Source organism: Lycium barbarum, chromosome 7 (assembly GCF_019175385.1).
Source record: "Lycium barbarum isolate Lr01 chromosome 7, ASM1917538v2, whole genome shotgun sequence".
NCBI lineage: Eukaryota > Viridiplantae > Streptophyta > Magnoliopsida > Solanales > Solanaceae > Lycium > Lycium barbarum.
Window position 1 is genome coordinate 34,720,158 of NC_083343.1, and position 22,475 is coordinate 34,742,632.

General features: G+C 38.4%; 1 long non-coding RNA gene across 1 annotated transcript; it reads right to left on the bottom strand.

The window, feature by feature from the left end:
- Window positions 1-1,510: 1,510 nt before the first annotated feature.
- On the bottom strand, window positions 1,511-22,024 carry LOC132602227 (uncharacterized). Its single transcript, XR_009567666.1, has 4 exons — window positions 21,480-22,024; window positions 19,849-19,996; window positions 11,694-11,780; window positions 1,511-1,814 (listed from the first exon to the last, which is right to left on the bottom strand). It is a non-coding gene; the product is annotated as an uncharacterized LOC132602227 (long non-coding RNA).
- Between the last annotated feature and the right edge of the window lie 451 nt (window positions 22,025-22,475).

A 22,475-nucleotide genomic window follows, 5' to 3' on the forward strand; every position in this document is an offset into this window, starting at 1 on the left:
TGCCGGGTTTAGAGGATTCTTAGAGGTGAAGCAAGCACAGAAAAGGTAAGAATATTTCTCTCATCCATGTATTTGAGCTTATAGAAGTCGTGACTAACTTGTACGGTTGAAAACTTGTGAAATGAAGCTCGAAAATCGTAGTTGTGATGTTGTTAGTTGCTGAACTGTTTTGAAGTTGTTCTTATGGTATTTTATGGCTGGAAATTGATGGAATAACTTAGATATTCTTTGAATGACTTTGAAAGGAGTTTTGAGGATTGAACAATGTTTAACTTGAAAAGGTCTATTAATTATGGTATTATTGGTGTTGCTATTGATGTTTAGGAGTTTTTTATTATATGGAGAAAGTTGTCAAAACAAAGGAAATGCTGACCAATTTTCGTTGGCTCTTAGTCGCTTTAGTTTAGACTTAAGCATGTTTTAAATGATCTAATTTAGTACGAATTTTCTTGAATGTAAAGTTGTGATCGTAGAAGGAGAACGTTTAGTCGTTAAGAAGACATAAAGGTATGTTAAGGCTAGTCCCTTTCTTTCAAAAAGCATGATTCCTATGTTATGATTCCATCTATGTTTCCATAACCTTCTTACTTCCAAAAGGTAGAAGTTCATGATTCTTAAAAGCTTCTTATCATGTTAAATATGAGAATGTTTCAATGATGATTATGATGATGATGATGATGATGATTCTATTTCTAGAAATTCGAAAGCTTATGATTTTAATGTTGTTATGAGATTATTGTGTTTATTTCATAATTTTCTCGATTTTATTCATTCTTGTTGATCTCACCTTATAATAATTGTTCCTTCAAGGTGATATATAGCGATGATGATTGTTCCATAAGATAATCGGAGGTTATCGACCGTACGTCACTCCGATAGAGTTATAGCTTTTACTTGAGTTGTCATGGATGTTTTATGTTATGTATATGTGAGTTTACACCGTTCCTAGTTGGCCAGGAAGACACCACTACGATGGGTGTAATGGGTAGCTAAGATGATAATTATTCCATGCCTAGTTGGTCGGGCAGACACCACTAGTGGGCAGCATGAGATGGTTACCCCGGACGGGGGAGGCCCGGACACGAGCTAATGATGATCACACCATACCTATATGGTCGGTATTTTATATATGTCTATATTTGATATGATGTTGTTTTAATATAAAAGTTAGCATGCATGACTCCGCCTTAAGAGGCAATCAGTTACAGGTTATTCCTTCATCTTATGCTCTCTTATTTCTTTATTATGTTGTTATACATGCCTTACATACTCAGTACATTATTCGTACTGACGTCCTTTCTTGTGGACGCTGCGTTCATGCCCGTAGGTTCAGGCAGTAAGCCAGACGATCCAGACCAGGAGGACCTCTATCACGACCCAACCAGAGGCCATGACGGGCACCCGGAGCTAACCCACCGGCCACCTCTCATCGTATATTCATATTCGTATCTAGGTGAGTCACATGGCTTATCAACAAACTCTACGCCTCAATAATATCATTTCCAACAGCTAAAACACTTTTATATATCAGCATCACCAACTATGCCCATACACATATACACAAGCCGATGAGGCTTAACAAAATAATATACCACGAGTATGAGCTGACAAGGAAAAAGACATCTCGTATATACGACTGTCTACGAGCCCCTAAGAAAACTATGACACATCATCATAAGGATGGCACAGGGCCCCGCCATGCCCATATATACACAAAATAATAGTACCCACAGCTGCGGCTCCGGATCAAATGGAGCTCCTCTAAGCAATCTCTTAATATGTAGCCTAAGGATGAAGTCTAGCTCCCTGTCCACCTGTGGGCATGACGCAAAGTTCACAAACAAAAAGGACGTCAGTACGAATAATGTACTGAGTATGTAAAGCATAATCAATAGCATAATGGAAGCATGAGAAATAACAAAACATAGAGAGTCATGGGAGGATAAAGCCAATTATACCTCTAGTGACGTTCGTCGTATTTACTTACCCTCTTTCTAATGGGAACATTCCATTTCTAATGCTTATTTATATAGTAGTGCCATACCCGACCATAGAAGTTCGGTGTCTCACATACCCGGCCATGACAGGACTCGGGGTTATCATACCTGGCCCTACCAAGGCTCAGTGTTGTCCCTACCCAACTGCAGTGGTGCGCGCGCGATAGATATCTTACCCGGCTATATAAGCTCGATGGTCTTAATAGTCATACTTAGATATTTCTATGTATATACATATCCTCAACATCATCATCATCATCGTTAGCGTCATTATATCCTTCCTTAGAAGATCAACTATCATAGAATGAGACCAATAGTTTCGTGAGAATATCTAGAATCATAAGCTTTGGTGATTCTAGAATGAAGTCATGTTAGAAGACATTATGAAATTCACATGAAGGAATACAACGTTGGGATCATGCCTTAAGAAAGAATGGTTAGCCTTACATGCCTCTTTGTCTTCTTAACTACTTAACGTTCACCGTCGAAGCATGGAGAATCTATATTTAGAAGGATTCATCCCATGGTTAAGCCTTAAAGATACTCTAAAATTCAAACTGGAATAATTCATGAGTTAACGAAAATTGGGCAGCATTTCCCCTATTTCATCGACTTCCACCATATTACAAAACAACTCCAAAACATCCATAATAACATCCACAATATCATTATCAAGTAATCACATCCCACTAAGTCTACAAAATTTATTCTCATATTTAACTTATACTAACAACTTCATACCAACCCTTAGCACATTTTCATACAGCACTTCCTCATCATTATTATTACGTTTATAACAAGAATATATCCATATCATACTAAGAATCATGCCTCAAGTTAGCTCACCACTCAAAAACATCATGAAAATTATATTTAAAACTCGTCCTCTACTTTCTCCTTTCACCCAAGTTATGCAAAAACTAAGCATTCTTAATAACATGAAATAAACATGAAAAATTACCTTTTATCTCATAAGAATGAGCTTTGGAGCAAGTTATCAACTTATGTAAAAACCCTAGCTTCAATACCCAAGTTATTCTTAAAGTCTACTAACCCTAGTGAGCCTTCCAATAAATGAACACCTTGATTCTTGCAATTTGATATTTTTATTCTCTTGGGTTTGAGTGGATAATGCTTGGAGAAGGGTTTTGGAGCTCTCAAGACTTGGAGAGAATGTGGGAAATGAAATAATGAGCAAGGGTCATCTATTTATACGAAATGACTAAAGCTGCCCGACCGAGTTATACGGACCCTTATGCGGTCCGTATAACTTATACGGTCCGTTTAAGTGGATCGTATAACTCCATCATGAAAATACCCTCCTCTGGAAGGGTTATACGGACCCCTTATACAGACCGTATCAGTTATACAGACTGTATAAGTGGTCGTACAACTCATATTTTCTGAACTTGCTCTCGGTGATTCATTTGACTTCCAATCCTCGTGGAACCTTCTTGGCACTTATATAACCCTTCATTAACAACAAAATAATCCCTATATCACCCCCTCAAGATATTAATAAACACATATGAAATCAACTATTGCCAAAACCCTTAAAAACATGACTTACATTTTACTTCCTTCAACAAGCTTAGTCTCACATGTCCATATGACTTCAAAATCTTATGGTACGCACTTTAAGCTATCTAATACTCTCCTTAATCTCGTAAGGACTTCATGAACATCTTAATCTCACATTAGTCTACTCACAATGCAACAAATTCGGTATTTTCGAGATGTAACATTCTTCCCCCCTTAGGAACATTCGTCCTCAAATGTTAGGTTCTTGGGGATTCTATAAAAAATTTGCCAGAGTTTCCCCTATAATATGGCGCTAACATCCTGTCACAGCAACCCAATATACATCGCCTCACAGGGCTACGACAACAACATTAATAACCATGGCCACACACGACCAAGAAAGCTTCAAGGAAAGCACTGCATACTTGAAGACAATGGCGTCTCTGCCTGAGTCTCCTCTGGAGGTGGAAATAAATGCGGGTACCTGAACTTCATGTCTTTTTCTGCTTCCCAAGTCATTTTCTCTCTATTATTATTTCTCCATAAAACTTTAACTGAAGCTACATCTTTGGTTTTAAGTCTCCGTACTTGCCTATCTAGAATGGCAATCGGAACTTCTTCGTAGGATAATTGCTCAGTGACTTGAACATCATCTACCGATACAACTCTAGAAGGATCTCCAATGCACTTACGAAACATCGATATATGAAAAACCGGATGGACTGACTCTAAATCCGAAGGTAGGTCTAATTCATAAGACACTTGGCCTACCTTGCGTACAATCTCATCAGGTCTAATGTACCGGGGACTAAGCTTGCCCTTTTTGCCAAATCTCATGACGCCTTTCATTGGCGACACCTTCAAGAATACCCAATCTTTCACTTGGAACTCTTAAGTCTCGTCGACGATTATCTGCATAAGATTTCTGACGACTCTGAGCTATTAATAATCGATCCTGAATAAGCTTGAATTTCTGTATAGCTTGCTGGACCAAGTCTGGCCTTATCAATTTAGTCTTTCCTACTTCGAACCGCCCAATTGGAGATCTACACTTTCACCCATATAAAGCCTCATACGGGGCCATTTGGATGCTGGAATGACAACTGTTGTTATAAGGAAGTTCGATATGTGGTAACTGATCATCCCAACTACCTCCAAAATCCAATACACATGCTCGTAGCATATCCTCAAGAGTTTGAATGGTACACTCAGCTTGCCCATCAGTCTGTGGATAAAATGCTGTACTAAGACTCACCTGAGTCCCCAACCCTTCTTCAAAAGATTTCCACAAATTAGTTGTAAGCTGTGTCCCTCTATCGAAAATAATAGATGCTGGAACATAATGGAGTCGTACTATTTCTCTGACATAAAGCTTTGCATAGTCTTCCGCTACACATGTAGTTCTGACTGGTAGGAAATGAGCTGACTTCGTAAGTCTATCCACAATTACCCATATAGAATCGAATTTGTGCTTAGAATGAGGTAAGCCTGCGACGAAATCCATATTTATCACTTCCTATTTCCAATTCGGAATTTCCATAGCTTGCAACAATCCACCGGGCTTTTGGTGCTCAATTTTCACTGGCTGGCAATTGGGAAATTTACCCACGAACTCCGCTATATCTTTATTAATTCCATTCCACCAATATATAGATTTAAGATCATTATACATTTTTGTTGCTCCGGGGTGAACAGAATAACGGGAACAATAGGCTTCTCTCAATATTTGCTGGCGTAATCCTGCAACATCAGGAACACACAACCAGCCTCGACATCGAAGAACTCCATCGCTAGAAATCTCAAATGATGGCTTCTTCTTCTAAGGGAGGGTATTTCTTTAATGAACTAGTATGGGTTCCTCATCCTAGTGCTCTTTCACTTCAACCACTAGTGACGAGACCGCTGAATTCTTAATGATAGCTCCCACATTGCCTGAGTCCACTACTCGAACTCCTAGGCTAGCTAATTGCTGGAGTTCACGTGCTAACTCTCGTTTCTCTGGCTGAACATCACATAAACTTCCCATAGATCTGCGGCTAAGGACATTAGCCACAACGTTCGCCTTCCCGGGATGATATAGGATATTAACATAATAATCTTTCAACAACTCCAGCCATCGCTGTTGTCGTAAAGTCAATTCTCTCTACTTGAAAATATACTGAAGGCCTTTGTGATCCATGTAAATATCCACATGGACACCATACAAATAATGTCTCCACATCTTCAATGCATGAATCACCGCAGCTAACTCAAGATCATGGGTTGGATAATTTTTCTCATGTTTTCGTAGCTGCATCGAAGCATACGCAATCACCTTACCATGTTGCATCAACACACATCCTAACCTAACGCCTGAAGCATCGCAATAGACAACATAGCCTTTTGATCCCTCTAGAAGTGTCAGGACCGGGGCAGAAGTTAATCTATTCTTTAACTCTCGAAAGCTACATTTAAACGCATCCGTCCATTGAAATTTAGCTAATTTCTGAGTTAGCCTTGTTAATGGGGAAGAAATAGAAGAAAAACCCTCTACAAATCTCCTGTAGTAACCTGCCAAGCCCAGAAAACTACGAACCTCCGTAGGTGTTGTAGGCCTTGGCCAAGTCTTCACTGCCTCAATCTTTTAGGTATCTACCCAAATACCATCGGCTGAAATAATATGCCCTAGAAAGGTCACTAGGTTTACCCAAAACTCACACTTAGAAAATTTTGCAAATAGCTCTTGGATTTGGAGAACTTTAAGGACAGTACGTAAATGTTCCGCATGTTCTGCCTCAGACCGATAATAAACCAGGATATCATCAATAAACACGTTCACAAATAAATCTAAGAAAGGCCTGAACACATTGTTCATCAAATCCAAAAATACTGTCGGTGCATTGGTCAGTCCAGATGACATTACTCGGAAGTCGAAATGACTATATCATGTTCTGAAGGCCGTCTTGGGAATATCTTTCTCCCTAACTCTCACCTGATGATACCCGGATCTCAAATCTATTTTTAAAAATCAGTGGGCACCCTGCAATTGATCAAATAAATCATCAATCCTTGGGAGAGGATATTTATTCTTGATCGTCACCTTATTCAGTTGTCTGTAGTCAATACGCATTCGTAAGGAGCCGTATTTCTTTCTTACAAATAGCACGGGCGCTTCCCACGGGGAGGAACTAGGCCTGATGAAGCCCTTCTCAAGCAAGTCCTTCAATTGCTCCTTCAACTTTGTAGGAGCCATTCTATAGGGAGAAATAGATATGGGTTTAGTATCCGGTAGCACATCAATAGCAAAATCAGTCTCCCGCTCTAGAGGAAGGCCTGGAAGCTCATCCAGGAATACATCTGGAAACTCATTCACTACGGGGACAAACTGAAGAGTCGGTGATTCGGCTTCTATATCTTGAACCCAGACTAAATGGTAAATACAACCTTTAGCAATCATTTTCCTTGCCTTGAGGTAGGAAATAAACCTACCTCTCGGAGACGTTGTATTTCCCTTTCATTCTAAAACTGGTTCTCTCGAAAACTAAAAGCGAACCATTTTCGTTCTACAATCAACGTTGGCATAGCAAGAAGCCAACCAATCCATGCCCATAATAACATCAAAGTCCACCATTTCTAACTCATGTAAATCAACTATAGTACGGTGATCACAAATCACAACTACACAATTTTTATATACTCGGCTAGCTATTACCAGTTCACCAATGGGTGTCGATGACTCTGGTTTGACCCCGAATCGACCAACAATATATAGAGTAACATATGACAATGTGAAGCCCAGCTCTATAAATGCATATAAATCAAGAGAAAATACCGAAAATATACCTGTAACAACATCAGGGGAGGACTCAAGATCCTACCGTCCAGCCAAAGCATAAATACGATGCTGGGGACCACTAGAACTGGGAGCTCTTCCTCCACCTTTACCGCGACTAACTGGTGTCTGAAAGCCTTGCCCCGGAAGGCGTATAGATAATGAAGACCTGGTTGCCGACCCTAAAGGCTGGACCCTACCCCTACCACCAATAGAGGGGCAATCACGCATAATATGGCCTGGCCGACCGCATGCATAGCAAACATCTTAACCTAGTCAACACTTGCCCCAATATATGTTCCCACACTGAGAACATCGTGGCATGGGTGGCCTTGCCTGACCCGAGTCACCTCTATAATGAGAACCTGAAGCTCTAAAACTCTGACTCAGTCCGGAGTGAGTAGACCGATCAAATCTCTGGCCCGTAAATCTTGGAGGTGCACTATTCATAGAATGGCCTGAATGCCTAGAAAACCGTTTTCTTTTCCCTCCTCTAAACTCACTAGTCAGACCTGAAGATCAAGCCCTCTTGTTATAACCTCTGTCGAGCTCACGCTCACCTCTTTGTGGTTGTTGGCTTTCCTCCAAATTCTGGGCGTGGGCTTGAATGTGAGAAATATCCATATTGTCTTGAAGGGATGCAGTAAAGCACATATCCATTAAGTGTGGCCCTAGGCCTCTCAAAAATCGGTGCACTCGATCACCCATATCTACTACCATGGCCGGAGCATACCTAGCCAAAGAATTGAAGCGGAGACTATACTCTAAGGCACTCATGCTTCCTTGCCTAAGATTCAAGAACTTGTCGGCTCTAGCCCGCCAAACTTCTGGGGCAAGTAATGTTGTAGGAATGCATCAACAAATTCTTGCCATACCGGGGGAGGTGCATTAACTCCCCTAGAAGACAACCACACCGTATACCAATGAACTGCTACATCCCGCAACCTATACGATGCTAACTCCACCGATTCAATGTCGGAAGCATGCATTAACCGAAGTGTCCTTAACATTCCTTCAATAAAGTTTTGAGGGTCCTCATCCGGCTTTGGCTCAAAGAACTCTGGAGGGTTCAAGCTAATAAAATCGCGGGCTCTTGCATTAACCGCCCAATCACCATGACCCATACCTTGCTGCTAGGACTGAGCGGCAACCAATTGAGTCAACCATTGAATGGCCTCTTTCATCTCTTTGCCCGAAACCTCTGGTGGGGGAGCTGGGGCGGAGACTGTCACGACCCAGCTAGGGGCCGCGACAGGTACCCGGGGCTAACCACCGAGCACCGCTCGTTCTATTTCTCATCATGCTCATTTGGCTCTTTTATCACGTTTATACTCAAATTGTAGGAAAATCATATTTCATATGGAAACATAAATACTTTTATATACATATGCTTCTCGGCCATCAAAATAATATCTATACATAATAACCTCTCGTGAGACCATCTAACCCACACTGCGTATCAACGAGCCTCTACTGGAGTGCTAAGCATAAGGACGGGACAAGACCCCGTCATACCCAAAATACATATACACGAATATACACAAAAGAATCATCATAAACACCTCCGAACAAGGGAGTGCTCTCAATCAACTACTAGCTTCTACAAATCAGGATCAAGCTCACCTACCTGTCTACCTGTGGGCATGAACACAGCGTCCAAAGAAAACGGACGTCAGTACGAACATTGTACTGAGTATGAGAGGCATAAACAATGAAGTAAGACAATGATATAAAGTAAATATCAATATGGAACATCTGTATCTGACTGTCAAGTACAAAGGAAATAATGCATGCTGGCTTACTCATAATCATCATCATGTCATGTATGTATAAATGTATAAGCTGCCCGTCCATATAGGTATGGTGTGATAATCATAACATTAGCCTTCGTCCATGCCTCCCGCGTCCGGGGTATCATCTTATGCTGCCCACTAGTGGTGCTGCCCGTGCCATATAAACATGGTGTAATCATCTATAAGTCGCCCGCCTTAGCGGTGCTGCCCGGCCTTACAGGCGCGGTGTAATGTCATCAACATGTACTCGTCATAATTCACTCAACATAAGTCAAAGTTAATTATACTTTATCGAGGTGACATAAGGTCGTGAACCCTCGATTCCATTATGGAGCATTTATAAATATTCTGCCTCACCTTGAAGGAAATAATATATAAGGTGAGTGTGTACAATGAACAACATCATTAACTTTATAGGAACATCATCTCATGAGCTCTAGAATCTTTAGGCTTAAACTCATCATTACCATTATTGTACTCATAATATATCTCTTATCTCATATGGTTATTCATGAACATAGACTCGTAGTTTTTTCGGAATGTAGGAGAATCATGAAGAGGAAGGAAAATCATGCCATGGGATTCATGCCATAGAAATAAAGGGCTAGCCTCACATACCTTTGACGTTTAACTAAGCTACCACTTGCTTGTTCTCCTTTGATATCACGTTTCTACCTTCAAGAGAGAATTCACACTATCGTTAGTTAATCGACTATAAGAACGCGCTACTATTTCTAGGGAAAATTGGACAGCACTTCCTTTGTTTCTACTACTTTTCCCATATTCTATATCAACTCCCAAACGCTTACAACAACATTCACAATATTGCAATCAACAATCATCATTTATATACATTGACTACAATCCCCCATTTCTCTTCAATTTCTCCACATTTATGGTTATAGCTTACTATCGCGTTTCCTCATATATAATGCTTATTTCATGGCCTAAATGTCATTTATAACGTATTCATAATCACAACACACAAACATTCATGATTCAATCCAACTACCATCCAACCATGACACTACTCACTCATTAATGACCCATTTCCTATGTCTTTCTACAATTCAAGTATCTTAACCTTCCAGTACCTTAAAAAACATGGTTTAGTCATAAAACTTACCTTAGATGATGGTTGAACAAGTCTTGAATGGAATTACTCCTCTAGCATCAAAACCCTACTTCACTCCTCTTCGGTTTTCTTGAGATAGATGAACTTTAGCTAGGTTTCATACACTTTGCCTCGTGGATTTGGTGTTATTGATCAAGGATTTCCTGTGATTTTCTTGTGGAGGAATGTTAGAGAATGTTCTAGAGGTCTCTTGACTTGTGGAGAGTGGGAATTAAATGAAAATGAAATGAAAAGGGTCCCTTATATTAATTCACCAAAGCTGGCCGGACCACTTTATACGGACCAACATACGGCCCGTATAATTTTCACTGACCGTATGTTTGGTCCAGTGAGCCATGTTGTTCTGGACTGGATCTACGGCCTGGACATACGGTCCGTGGATTTTATACGGCCAGTATGTTTGGCCGTATAATGTCCAGTTGTCCGGAACTTGCTTTCGTCGGCTCGTTTGATCCCCAATCCTTATGAAACCTTCTTAACACTTGTTTAACACTTCAATACCAATCTAAGGGATGTTATCACTTGTCTACAAGACATCATTATGCCCTCATTGGCTCGTCGTCCATGATTCCTATCCGATACGTAATATATCCTTTACCTTCTTCGTCAAACTTCTTTCTTTACGTCTATGGTCTTCGAGTCTCGATTAAGATCATCAAATGCTATCTCTTACTTATCAAATCATCATGTTCGTCATGCCCTTCGTTATCTTACTCGCTGTACGCTAATCAGGGGAAATTTCCAAGGCGTAACAGGGACTCCCTCATGCTCCTCAGAAATAGGCAATGAGTAAGAGGACGGATATTGAGCCGCATTCGGGGACTCACCTTCCTCAATATCCATTGGCGGTACTCTTTAAGCCTGCTTTTCTGCCACTGTCTTTCCGTTTTGGGCTGCCGTGGCTTTCCTCTTTACAGGTATTTCTGAAATACATAACACACGGTTAAAGGAAAAGAAATTCTAATATCATGGCTCTATCGCACAATCTTATGAAGAAAGAACGTCATTCATTCCAAAAATGTCCGCAGCCTACTGTTTATAAGTGTGGCGTGCAACACCCATAACCAAGACTCTACTGGACATGGCTCGTAGACACACCCTAGGACGAAACTGCTCTGATAGCACTTTTGTCACCACCCAACTGGAGGCCATGACGGGCACCCGGAGCCACATGGCTTATCAACAAACTCTATGCCTCAATAATACCATTTCTAACGGCTAAAACACTTTTATATATCAACATCAACAAATATGCCAACATATATATACACAAGACGACGAGGCTTAACAAAATAATATACCAAGAGTATGAGCCGACAAGGCAAAAGACATCTACTACATACGACTGTCTACGAGCCTGTAAGAAAAGTATGAAACATCATCATAAGGACGGGAAAGGGCCCTGCCATGCCCATATATACACAAAAGAATAGTACCTACAGATGCAGCTTTGGATCAAATGGAGCTCCTCTAAGCAATCTCTGTATAAGTAGCCTAAGGATCAAGTTTATCTCTCTGTCCACCTGCGGGTATGACGCAGCGTCCACAAATAAAAAGGACGTCAGTACGAATAATGTACTAAGTATGTAAAGCATAATCAATAGCGTAATGGAAGCATGAGAAATAATATAAGATAGAGAGTCATGGGAGGATAAAGCCAATTATATCTCTAGCGTCATTCATCGTATTTACTTACCCCGTTTCTAGTAGGAACCTTCCATTTCTAATGCTTATTTATACCCTACCATACAGGTTTGGTGTCTCACATACCCGGCCATGATAGGACTCGGTGTTATACAGACCTAGCCTTATCAAGGCTCAGTGTTGTCGTACCCAACTGCAATGGTGCGCGCGCAAAAGATATCTTACCCTGCCATATAAGGGTCGTGGTCTTAATAGTCATACTTAGATATTTATATGTATATAAATATCCTCAACATCATCATCATCATCGTTAGCGTCATTATATCCTTCCTTAGAAGATCAACTATCATAGAATGAGACCAATAGTATCATGAGAATATCTAGAATCATAAGCTTTGGTGATTCTAGAATGAAGTCATCTTAGAAGACATTATGAAATTCACATAAAGGAATACAACGTTGGGATCATGCCTTAAGAAAGAATGGTTAGCCTTACATACCTCTTTGTCTTCTTAACTACTTAACATTCACCGTCGAAGCTTGGAGAATCGACATTTAGAAGGATTCATCCCATGGTTAAGCCTTAAAGATACTCGTAAATTCAAACTAGAATAATTCATGAGTTAATGAAAATTGTGCAGCATTTCCCTGATTTGATCGACTTCCACCATATTAAAAAAACAACTTCCAAACATCCATAATAACATCCACAATATCATAATCATGTAATCACATCCCACTGAGTCTTCAAAATTTGTTCTTATATTTAACTTATACTAACAACTTCATACCAACTCTTAGCACATTTTCATATAACGCTTCCTCATCGTTATTACTGCCTTTTATAACAATATTATATCCATATCATACTAAGAATCATGACTCAAGTTATCTTACCACTCAAAAACATCATGAAAACTACATATAGAACTCTTCCTCTACTTTCTCCTTTCACCCAAGTTGTGCAACAACTAAGCATTCTTAATAACATGAAATAAGCAAGAAAGCTAACCTTTTATCTCATAAGAATTAGCTTTGGAGCAAGTTATCCACTTATGTGAAAACCCTAGCTTCAATACCCAAGTTATTCTTGAAGTCTACTAACCCTAGTGAGCCTTCCAACATATGAAAACCTTGATTCTTGCTATTTGGTCATTGTTTCTCTTGGGTTTGAGTGGAATATGCTTAGAGACGGGTTTTGGATCTCTTAAGACTTGGAGAGAATGTAGGAAATGAAATAATGAGCAAGGGTCATCTATTTATACAAAATGACTAAACCTACCCGACCGAGTTATACGGACACTTATACGTCAGTATAAGTGGACCGTATAACTCCATCATGAAAATACCCTCCTCTGGAAGGGTTATACGAACCCCTTATACGGATAGTATAAGTGGTCGTACAACTCATATTTTTTGAACTTGCTCTCGGTGATTCGTTTGACTTCCAATCCTTGTGGAACCTTCTTGTCACTTATATAACACTTCATTAACCACACAATAAGCCCTATATCAGCCCCTCAAGACATTAGTAAACACATATCAAATCAACTATCGCGAAAATCCTTCCAAACATGACTTATATTTCACTTCCTTCCACAAGCTTAGTCTCACATGTCCATATGACTTTAAAATCTTATGGTACGCACTTTAAGCTATCTAATACTCTCCTTAATCTCATAAGGACTTCATGCTCATCTTATGCTCACATTAGTCTACTCACAATGCAATATATTTGAAATTTCCGAGATGTAACATCCTTCCCTCAGTCGCAGTTAGTGCGCGCCATTTGGTCTGGAGCTGTAGCCCTTTTTGGTATGCCATCTTTATATTTGGATATGTGGGTATGACAGGGCCTTATCCTGTCTTTTCTACAGTTTATATTCCATAGAGGTCTGTAGACAGTTGTATATATGTTATATCTCGTATTTTATACATTCGGATATTTCAAGGTGGTCGTGGTAGGTTAAGGGAAAGACTATGTTCCTAAATTATTTTAATATACAAGTTATTTATTAGTATGGAAATATTGATAAAGGTTAAGAGTAAAAAGGGAAATTCAGAAAATGGCTCATGGTAATATTGCGGAAGAATAGGGGCAAAATGAGAATTTCATAAAATATCCGAGAAGGTTCTTGGAGGGGCCATGTTGGCCGTGTGGCACATGCCATATTTTATTAAATGGGGGCTAATTATAAATAGATATGGACCAAAGCTTGCATAAGAAGACAATTAGTCTTCTTTGTTTATTTTCAAGAAACTTCAAGAAAAATGGAGAAAGGGGACTTGTGTCCACCTTGTGTTGGTAGAAGGTATATATATATATATAATTAATGACTAAATAAGACATAGTCATCATTTTAAATCAAAAGCTTGGAGAAAAAAAAAAGATGGGGGTTCGGCCAAGGATGGCAAAAATTGAGCCATGGAAATTGATCAAGAAAAATTAATTTCTTCTAGCATTTCAACAAATTTGAAGGCCCTAATTAACATGAAGGAGTTGTTGGAGCAAGCCAAGCATTCATTTGGGTTATTTATAAACTCTAGCCAGGTAAGAAGACAAGTGAAGGAAGGTAAGGTTCAATCTTCTTTTATATATGTTATGGATGATTTATGCATGTTGTTGTGTGTAGAAGTGGATGAAATTCATGAAATATATATGTGTGGGAGTTGGCCGAATAGGAGCTATGTGGGTGAGATATGATGAATTGATTTTATTTAGTAATTTGATTGTTGTAGTTGTGGATTCTATGATGTAAAATGAGGATTTAATGGTTGGAAATGAAGTTGTAATCGTTTGTGGATTATGGAACAAGTTAATGTGACATTAGCATGGTTCCTTATAATTATAAGAATAGAGTTGCTAATGTGTAGGTTGTAAATATACTTCATGAATTTGGAAATGAGACATGTGTTTGGAAGATTGTAAGTTGGGTTGTTGTAATTGAATTTGAAAGAAGGAAGTGTGTTGTTATGGTTCTTGTTGCATTTGGAAGGTTTCGGATGAAATGGCATATTGGCTAGATTGTTTTGAATATTGTATGACTTGCTTGAAGTATTATTGAATTGTGTTTGTAAAGTCTTGGGCAAGTATTTGAATGAGTAAGCATTGATGTTGGCTTGACTATATGTGATGGAATTGAATATAAATGAAATGCCATTGAATTGTGCGACAAGAGTTGTTAATGTTAGAATATATTTTGGATTGATTAGTAAAGTTTTTAGTATGATTGTTGGTATTGTTGTTGATAATGTGGCCGAGTTGAATTCTCGAATTGTTGTTGATAAATTGGTCGAGTTAGATTCTCGGGGATGGTGTATTTACAGGGGAAATGCTGCCGAACTTTCAGTAGAATATAAATGAATTCATTTGAAAGACTAAGACAAGTGTGTGTGACGATGAAGCTAATGATTATGTAAATCTTCTTGAATGTAGAGTAGCGATAACGAGCTTGGACAATTAAGCGTAGCTAATAGGACGTGGAGCAGGTATGTTAAGGCTCGCCCCTTTCTTTCAAAGGCATGATTCCGATGTTATGATTTCATAATTGTTTCCATATCTTACTTGTTTTTCAAAAGTTAGATGTTTATGATTCCAAGGCATGATTCTCTTCCCAATAACTTGTAAATGTTTTTCCAAAGTGTCTGTATTCTACCAAAACAGAGGTTTATGATTTTGTAAGCTCTTATGACAATAACAATGGATATGTTTCACAATGACATTGATGACGTCAAGGATTAGAATATTTCTATGATGACTATGGTAAGAATGATTTAATGTTTAAAGGTACTTGGTATGAGGATTGCTTTGATTTTCCAAAAATGGCTTCTGAAACGTTCGTGGAAGGTTCTGTACTTCAAACGCTCATAACTTTCTTATACTAAATCGGATCGACCCGAAACTTGTTTCTGAGTCTTCAGGTGTTGGTTTATGTACGCTGTTATTCGTTGCTAGTCTCATATTATAATAATTGTTCCTTCAAGGTGAGACAAAGCAACCATGGTTATTCCATAATGTAATCGGAGGTTACCGACCTTACGTCACTCCGATGGATACATGACTTTCTTTGGGCTCTCATGCATGCTGCTTATATGATATATGTATATGTATACGGCGAATATGGGGAAAAGGGACATATGTGGCGCTATAGACACATTGCCACCTGGTCAGTTGGCGTAACTTATCATCCCGGACGCGGGATGCCCGGACGCGGGACATATGTGGGGGAGCCGACGTGGTTCGGCGCTATGATATGTTCTATTTTCTATACATATGAAGAAGAAATGTTTTTCAAAGAAAGCCAAGCATGCATGGCATCCGCCCTAAGAGGCACTCAGATGTACAGGTTAGTCTTTTATCTCATGATATGCTCTATGTTCCCATTCTGTATGGTTTATAATTACATCCCTTACTATGTTACTATTCATGCCTTACATACTCAGTACATTGCTCGTACTGACCCCTTTTCTTCGGGGGCTGCGTTTCATGCCGCACAGGTACACCCAGATGAGTAGAAGCTATTATAGAGGATGTTCCAGCGGAGTTGGCAAGCTCCATTTGCTCTGGAGTGTTGTCGGGTCAGAGTACTATGCTATGATGTCTTGTTCGAAGTTAGAGACTTTGCAGACAGAGTCGTGGGTGTAGTATGTCAGTCTTGAAGCGGCTTCACCAGCCGATGTGTATTTATATTTCATGTTACAGACTCCACATGACCACATATTTTGTTTGACTTGAGAACGACGAAAGAAAGATTCTGGAGGCTTAACTATGTTTTTCATTTCTTATTGATGTAAGAATCTACAGAGATTAAGTATGCAATAAGAGTCAGCGGGTTCGCTCGGCTCCGAATATGGGGTCGGGTGCCCATCACACCATAGGGAGATTAGGATGTGACAATATAGTCGGAACGTTGTGTACTTCTATCATCTATTATTTTGTGTACAATACATGTAGCGGCCAAGTCGGCCTGCGTTGCTATCCTTATCACATCCGCTTATATATCCATATGCATGGTTTATGAGTTTCGTTGTGAAGTTTGTTGTATTAATTTTACAGAAGTTGGCATAGCTCAGATATAAGTAAAAATGGGTCACCAGGTTACTCAGTATAGTGCAAGTACGAGTTTGGGGGTGCTTGGTCAGTAGTGGGCGGGCACTCGTTACGGCTCATCGGCTTGGGTCATGACAAAAGTGGTATCAGAGCAGTTCATCCTAGGGTTGTCTACAGACTATGTCCATTAGAGTCATGTTTATGGGTGTGAATCGCACCATACTTATAAACAGGAAGCTGCGAGGCATTTAGGAATCATTGACCTTTCTTTTTTTCTTAGATTGTACGATAGAGCCAGAGTCTAGGAAAGATCATTTTTTACCTTATTTCCATGTAGGTAAGTGCATATTGACAGAGATAAAGAGATAAAATTCAAATAGTAGGGGTGCAAGGAAGGCCCCCAGGGTGGATTCGGGACTATAGATCCCAGGACCGAGTAGGAGGAGTCCTAGCTATTCTATTGTGACTGATCCTTCCGAGGACATTGAGACGATCCCCTCAGAGCTTGTGACTTCCATGGAGGAAGGTCCGTCGGAAGATCGTTACGAGATGGACCCGTCTAAGGGTTCGTATGAGACGCTGGTGGAGCAGGAGGCTACCGAGGCTGCACCAGAGTCAACCCCTCCAGCTTCTCCTATGATGGAGCATTATGTTAGGGCAGCCACGAGTGTGAGTGTTACCGAGTATTCTAGCCCTCTATCTTGGCCTTGGGTAAATCAGGAGCTGCCAGAATATTCACATCCCTCGGACTCAGATGGGGGAGATAAGGAGGACCAGACCAGTAGATGGTGGGAGGACGATGAGAAAGATACTTCACTTTACAGCCCTCCAGACCAAGGTCAGGACAGGCCAGCTACAGGTATATGGGTCTTTTACTAAAATTTCGTATGTGTGTACAATTATTGCAGGATAACATTTAATAGTTGACGGATGGGCATTCTAAAGGAATCGATAACCAAAGTATTTATAGGTAACTGCGACTAAGATGTTTTTATCATTACTAGGAATCTTGGAATTAGGAATGGAAAGCAGTCGCATGCATTGATTGATGGTTATTATTGGGAGTTCCAAAGGTTAAGATAGTATTTTCCTAGCCAGGAGAGTAAGGGACTTTTCCAACCTGGAGGGAGATGCATTATAGAATTTTACTTGGGATCTATTAGAACTTCAAATTGTTTTTTTTTTCTAGGTTATGTGATAAAAAGGCCACGCAGGAAGACAGATGTGATTCTTATAAGTAGGGGCACCTTGAATTATTAGACAAAGGTGATAAAGGTTATTTGGCCAAAAATAAAAAGAGTGATGTCGGCTTATGAATAAAAAGGAAAGGAGAGTAGGTGTTTAAGTGGAGATCGATTATTAAGCTTATATTGCGAGAAATTCATAATCAAGGACTTAGGAAATGTGCTAAGAAGTCCTACAAACTTAGACATATGAGAAGTATGAGGAACTAAAATAGCCCGAGGGAAATTAGAAGCATGTGAGACTTGCAGTTGGAAATTTTAAATGATTGCGAGATGTAAGACGGGCTAGCTTGGCGAAGAAAGAGAAGATGTGTTAAAACCACAAATTTAGGACAAGTTTAAATAACATTGGGGGTACTTTGTAAGTAAGGTTTTAGTAAACGATATACATGATAACTCATGTGTGACCACGTTAACTTACATGTGTGCCTTGATAACCGATGTTACGATATGTTAAAGGTATTGATTGGACGGGGTATTGACGTTCAAGTAGCAAGTACTACAGGGCAGGTTGACATCGTTTCCTCTAAAGGTTAAAGTTGGATAATCATGATGCAAGAATATCAGGGAAGAGAAGGAAGTGAGTAGACAAGAGTAAGAAGATTATGATGTCTTGAGAAGAGAAGAAGTGTGAGCAAGGGACGAATATCAGGGAAGGCGTATGACTAACCCTGCATCCTGGGTACAAACCAACACACAATCATGTATATGAAAGCAAGATTATTATTTCCTCATTCCTTACACTAAGCAAATTGTAACAAGTTCTGCAAAAAGGGATAGAGATTGAAACAAGACTAAGTTAACTTCTAGGCACAGATTGGTTCTTAATATTACAGTACAAGATCTAAACAAGCAGCTGATAATTTAGCTAAAAACTAGTTATTTTCTTGCTTCTTTATCTGTGACCATAGTTTTTTATAACTAATATTAGCTGAAGTGGTCCTTTAGTTAGTTCCCATTGTCAGTCACAAATTAGTTATTGGATGCGATTGACAATCTTGCCAAATCTTAATCAATTTTTCCAGATTTGTCAACAATTAAAAAATATCCAATATTAGATCCAAATGGTAGACAATTGTTGGAAAATAAGGAGTGAAATCAGAAACATTAATAATCAAATCTAAATATTGCCGCAACAGTCAGATAATGGAAGCGGAATGGGTTACACAATTCAATAGGGATAGGCTGGCTTCTTATAAATCATCGGACAATATGCTCTAACAAATGTTGAAAAACAGCATATTTCTTCTTAAGCTGGAGAGACTTTGAAAGGTTTACACAAGTAAATTCACTAATTTAAGATGATTAAAATCAATATTTACTTGGTTTGCGTTGGATTTAAAGAGAAAAACTGCCAATAAACAACAACTTAAAAGGACAACAATTTATTTAGATTGCTAAATTTAGGTTATTGTGCATCTCTGTTAAACCATTTTTTACTGAATATGAAATCTTTAATTAAAACCTCTGCTCTGAACATCCAGAAAGGAAGAGGTTCCGACTCTCACCCGGAAAAGGGAAGTGTCTTTCTTACTTCAGATAATGTGAAGACAATACATATTTGTTGTAGTTTCCAATACTTCAGAAAAGGAAAGAATAATAAAATGTAGTTTGAACTCTGACAATTAGAGAAGGGGAAGTTGAACTTATTACCAGTAAATACAATCAAGTCTGGCTTTTCAATATCAATCATTTTCCTCAAGAACTGAGTAGTGTTGAGGTCGGAACAGTAATTGAACTCACTCACCAACACATCTCTACACCGAGTCACCATCCCATTCACATAGTGCATATCCGCAACCTAAAACCATCAAACTGAAACAAAATTACAACAAACTGCTAAAAACACTGTGACAAGAAAACCTACTTATTATTTCTATCATACACCAGGAAAAGAGAGATATCCACAAAAAATAGCTATATATGTTTCAATCTCGTTCAGCATTTCCAGAAAACCAGGAAAACTTACGTAAATGTAACCTTTGGCCAACTAGTTTATCAAACATGGCCGAAGTATACACTACCTATACACATCGGCTCGGCTGTATACGTTGTGCATAAGTATGTATATTATATGTATATTTAGTATAAACTATACCTTACCTATAACTGTGTGCATATTTTGCAAATTAGATGGCCGAATGGTATTTGGCTGTACTTTTCCCAAAATAAATCCTGTAAATTCTCCATCATAAACGCAAAAAAAAAAAAAAAACACAGAGGAAACTGATCTAAATCTACTTTGGCAGAAAATACAGAAGAAAAAGAAATCCTAACATATCTGTGTAGCCCAACAAAATATAAGAAAAATGTTTCACTTAGTTGGGAAAGAAGAAAAACTGACTTTCCTCAACTTCCTTCAACATTTTTCCATAGAACCCAGAAGAACAATCTTCTACTATCTCCAACACTAATAGCCTGTTTGGCCAAACTTATAAAAACAGTTTATTTTAAAAAGTATTTTTTTTCAAAAGTACTTTTGACTAAAAGCAGTTTGTGTTTGGCCAATTAATTTAAAAAGTACTTTTGAGCAGCAATTAATATTTGGCCAAGCTTTTAAAAAGTGCTTCTAAGTGTATTTTTCTTAAAAGTACTTTTCAAAAAAGTGCTATTAGGCAAAAGCTATTTTTTAGCATCTGAAAAACTGCTTCTGCTGCTCCCAAAAGCACTTATTTTCTCTCAAAATCTTGGTCAAACACCTCACTTTTTTTAAAATAAGCATTTATTGAAAAAATAAGTATTTTTGGAAGGAAAATAAGCTTGGCCAAACAAGCTATAAGTGCAAAATGAGAACTATTTTCAGGGTTAGATTTCTCAGATAGTATCAACTAATAGTTTTTATTAGAAGAAAGGCAATTTTCTGTGATAATAACTATTAGTTGACTCACCATGATTAATCAACTCACTATTTTCCATTGAACCCATAAGAAAATTCTTCTATTTTTTCTCCAACACTAAGTAGAAAAGAAGAACTACTTTCAGGGTTGATTTTTCAGATGATCACTCAACACAAACCACCTTTCTTCCTGATTCCAGTCTTCTTCAATAAAGAAAGTGACTTTTTGAGATAATAATTATTAGTTGAGCGACCATCCGCAGAAATCAACTCACTATTTTCATTCACTATCCTTGGAAGAAACCGCTAAAGTTCTTCAACACCCAAGAATCCATAAGAGAAATAAGAATACATTTCATTCTAGGAAGAAACAACTATATTTACTTCAACATTTTTTCCAATATTTCATTTAAACAAAAATAAAAACAAGCTAATATTTCTATAGAACCTGCAGGATTTTGAAGGTTCCATCGGAGTTGAAACGAAGAGGCAGCTGGGGATGCTTTTTGAGCTGGATATTTTGGTAATCAGTGGTTAGTTTAGTGGAGATAATTAGCGTGTCTAAAAGATACAAAGAAGCAATAGTGAAGCTGAAAAACAATAAAGAGTAGATCCATTGTCTAGCTGATTCAATATTTTGCTGTTTAAGGATCCAAACGGAACGCTTCAATCTTCATTTTTAGTAAGCATAGCTATACCTACTTTGCCTTGTTTATTATTTTCAATGAAAGTTGTTCTCATGTTTTTTTTTTCTTTTTTTTCTTTGCTTAAATGTGCTTAACTACTTAAGCAGTTAGCACCTGTACTTGGGTTTGGTTTGGAAACTAAACACTTGTGTCGGTTCTACATTTTCTTGCAAACGGTACTGTCATTTCGAAAATTTGCATTTTAGGCCATTTAATTATGAAACTTATTGGGCGTTTGGCCGTCGAAATCAAATGCTTTTCACTTTATTTGCAATGTGTTTGGCCATAGAAATTAAATACTTTTCATTTTATTTGTAACTTTTTAAGTTGAAGTTGAAGATGGTGTTGTGTTTGGTTATAGTTTTTGCAAAGAAAAAAAGAGGGCATTTTATTTGGATTATAAAACCTATTTTTCAAATTTGAAATTCATTTTTAAGTTGAATTTAAAAATTTCACGGCCAACTACCATTTTTTAATAAAGTGAAAGAAAATTTCAGCAAAAAAGTGAATAATTTTTATGGCCAAACTGGTTCTAGAAGTTATTTGAAAATACATTTTGTAGCAAATGACGTTAAAGAATATCGCGCATGCGTTAAGGGAACCCCTTATACTAGAATTTTAGACCATCAGCCTTTGTTCTTAGGCTCCTATCTATTTTTTAATATAATAACCGAGTCAAACTTATCTTCCCTATATATTTTAATCTTGGGTTTCATATTATGTTATTCACGTCCATATATCTTTTCACGGACATGTAT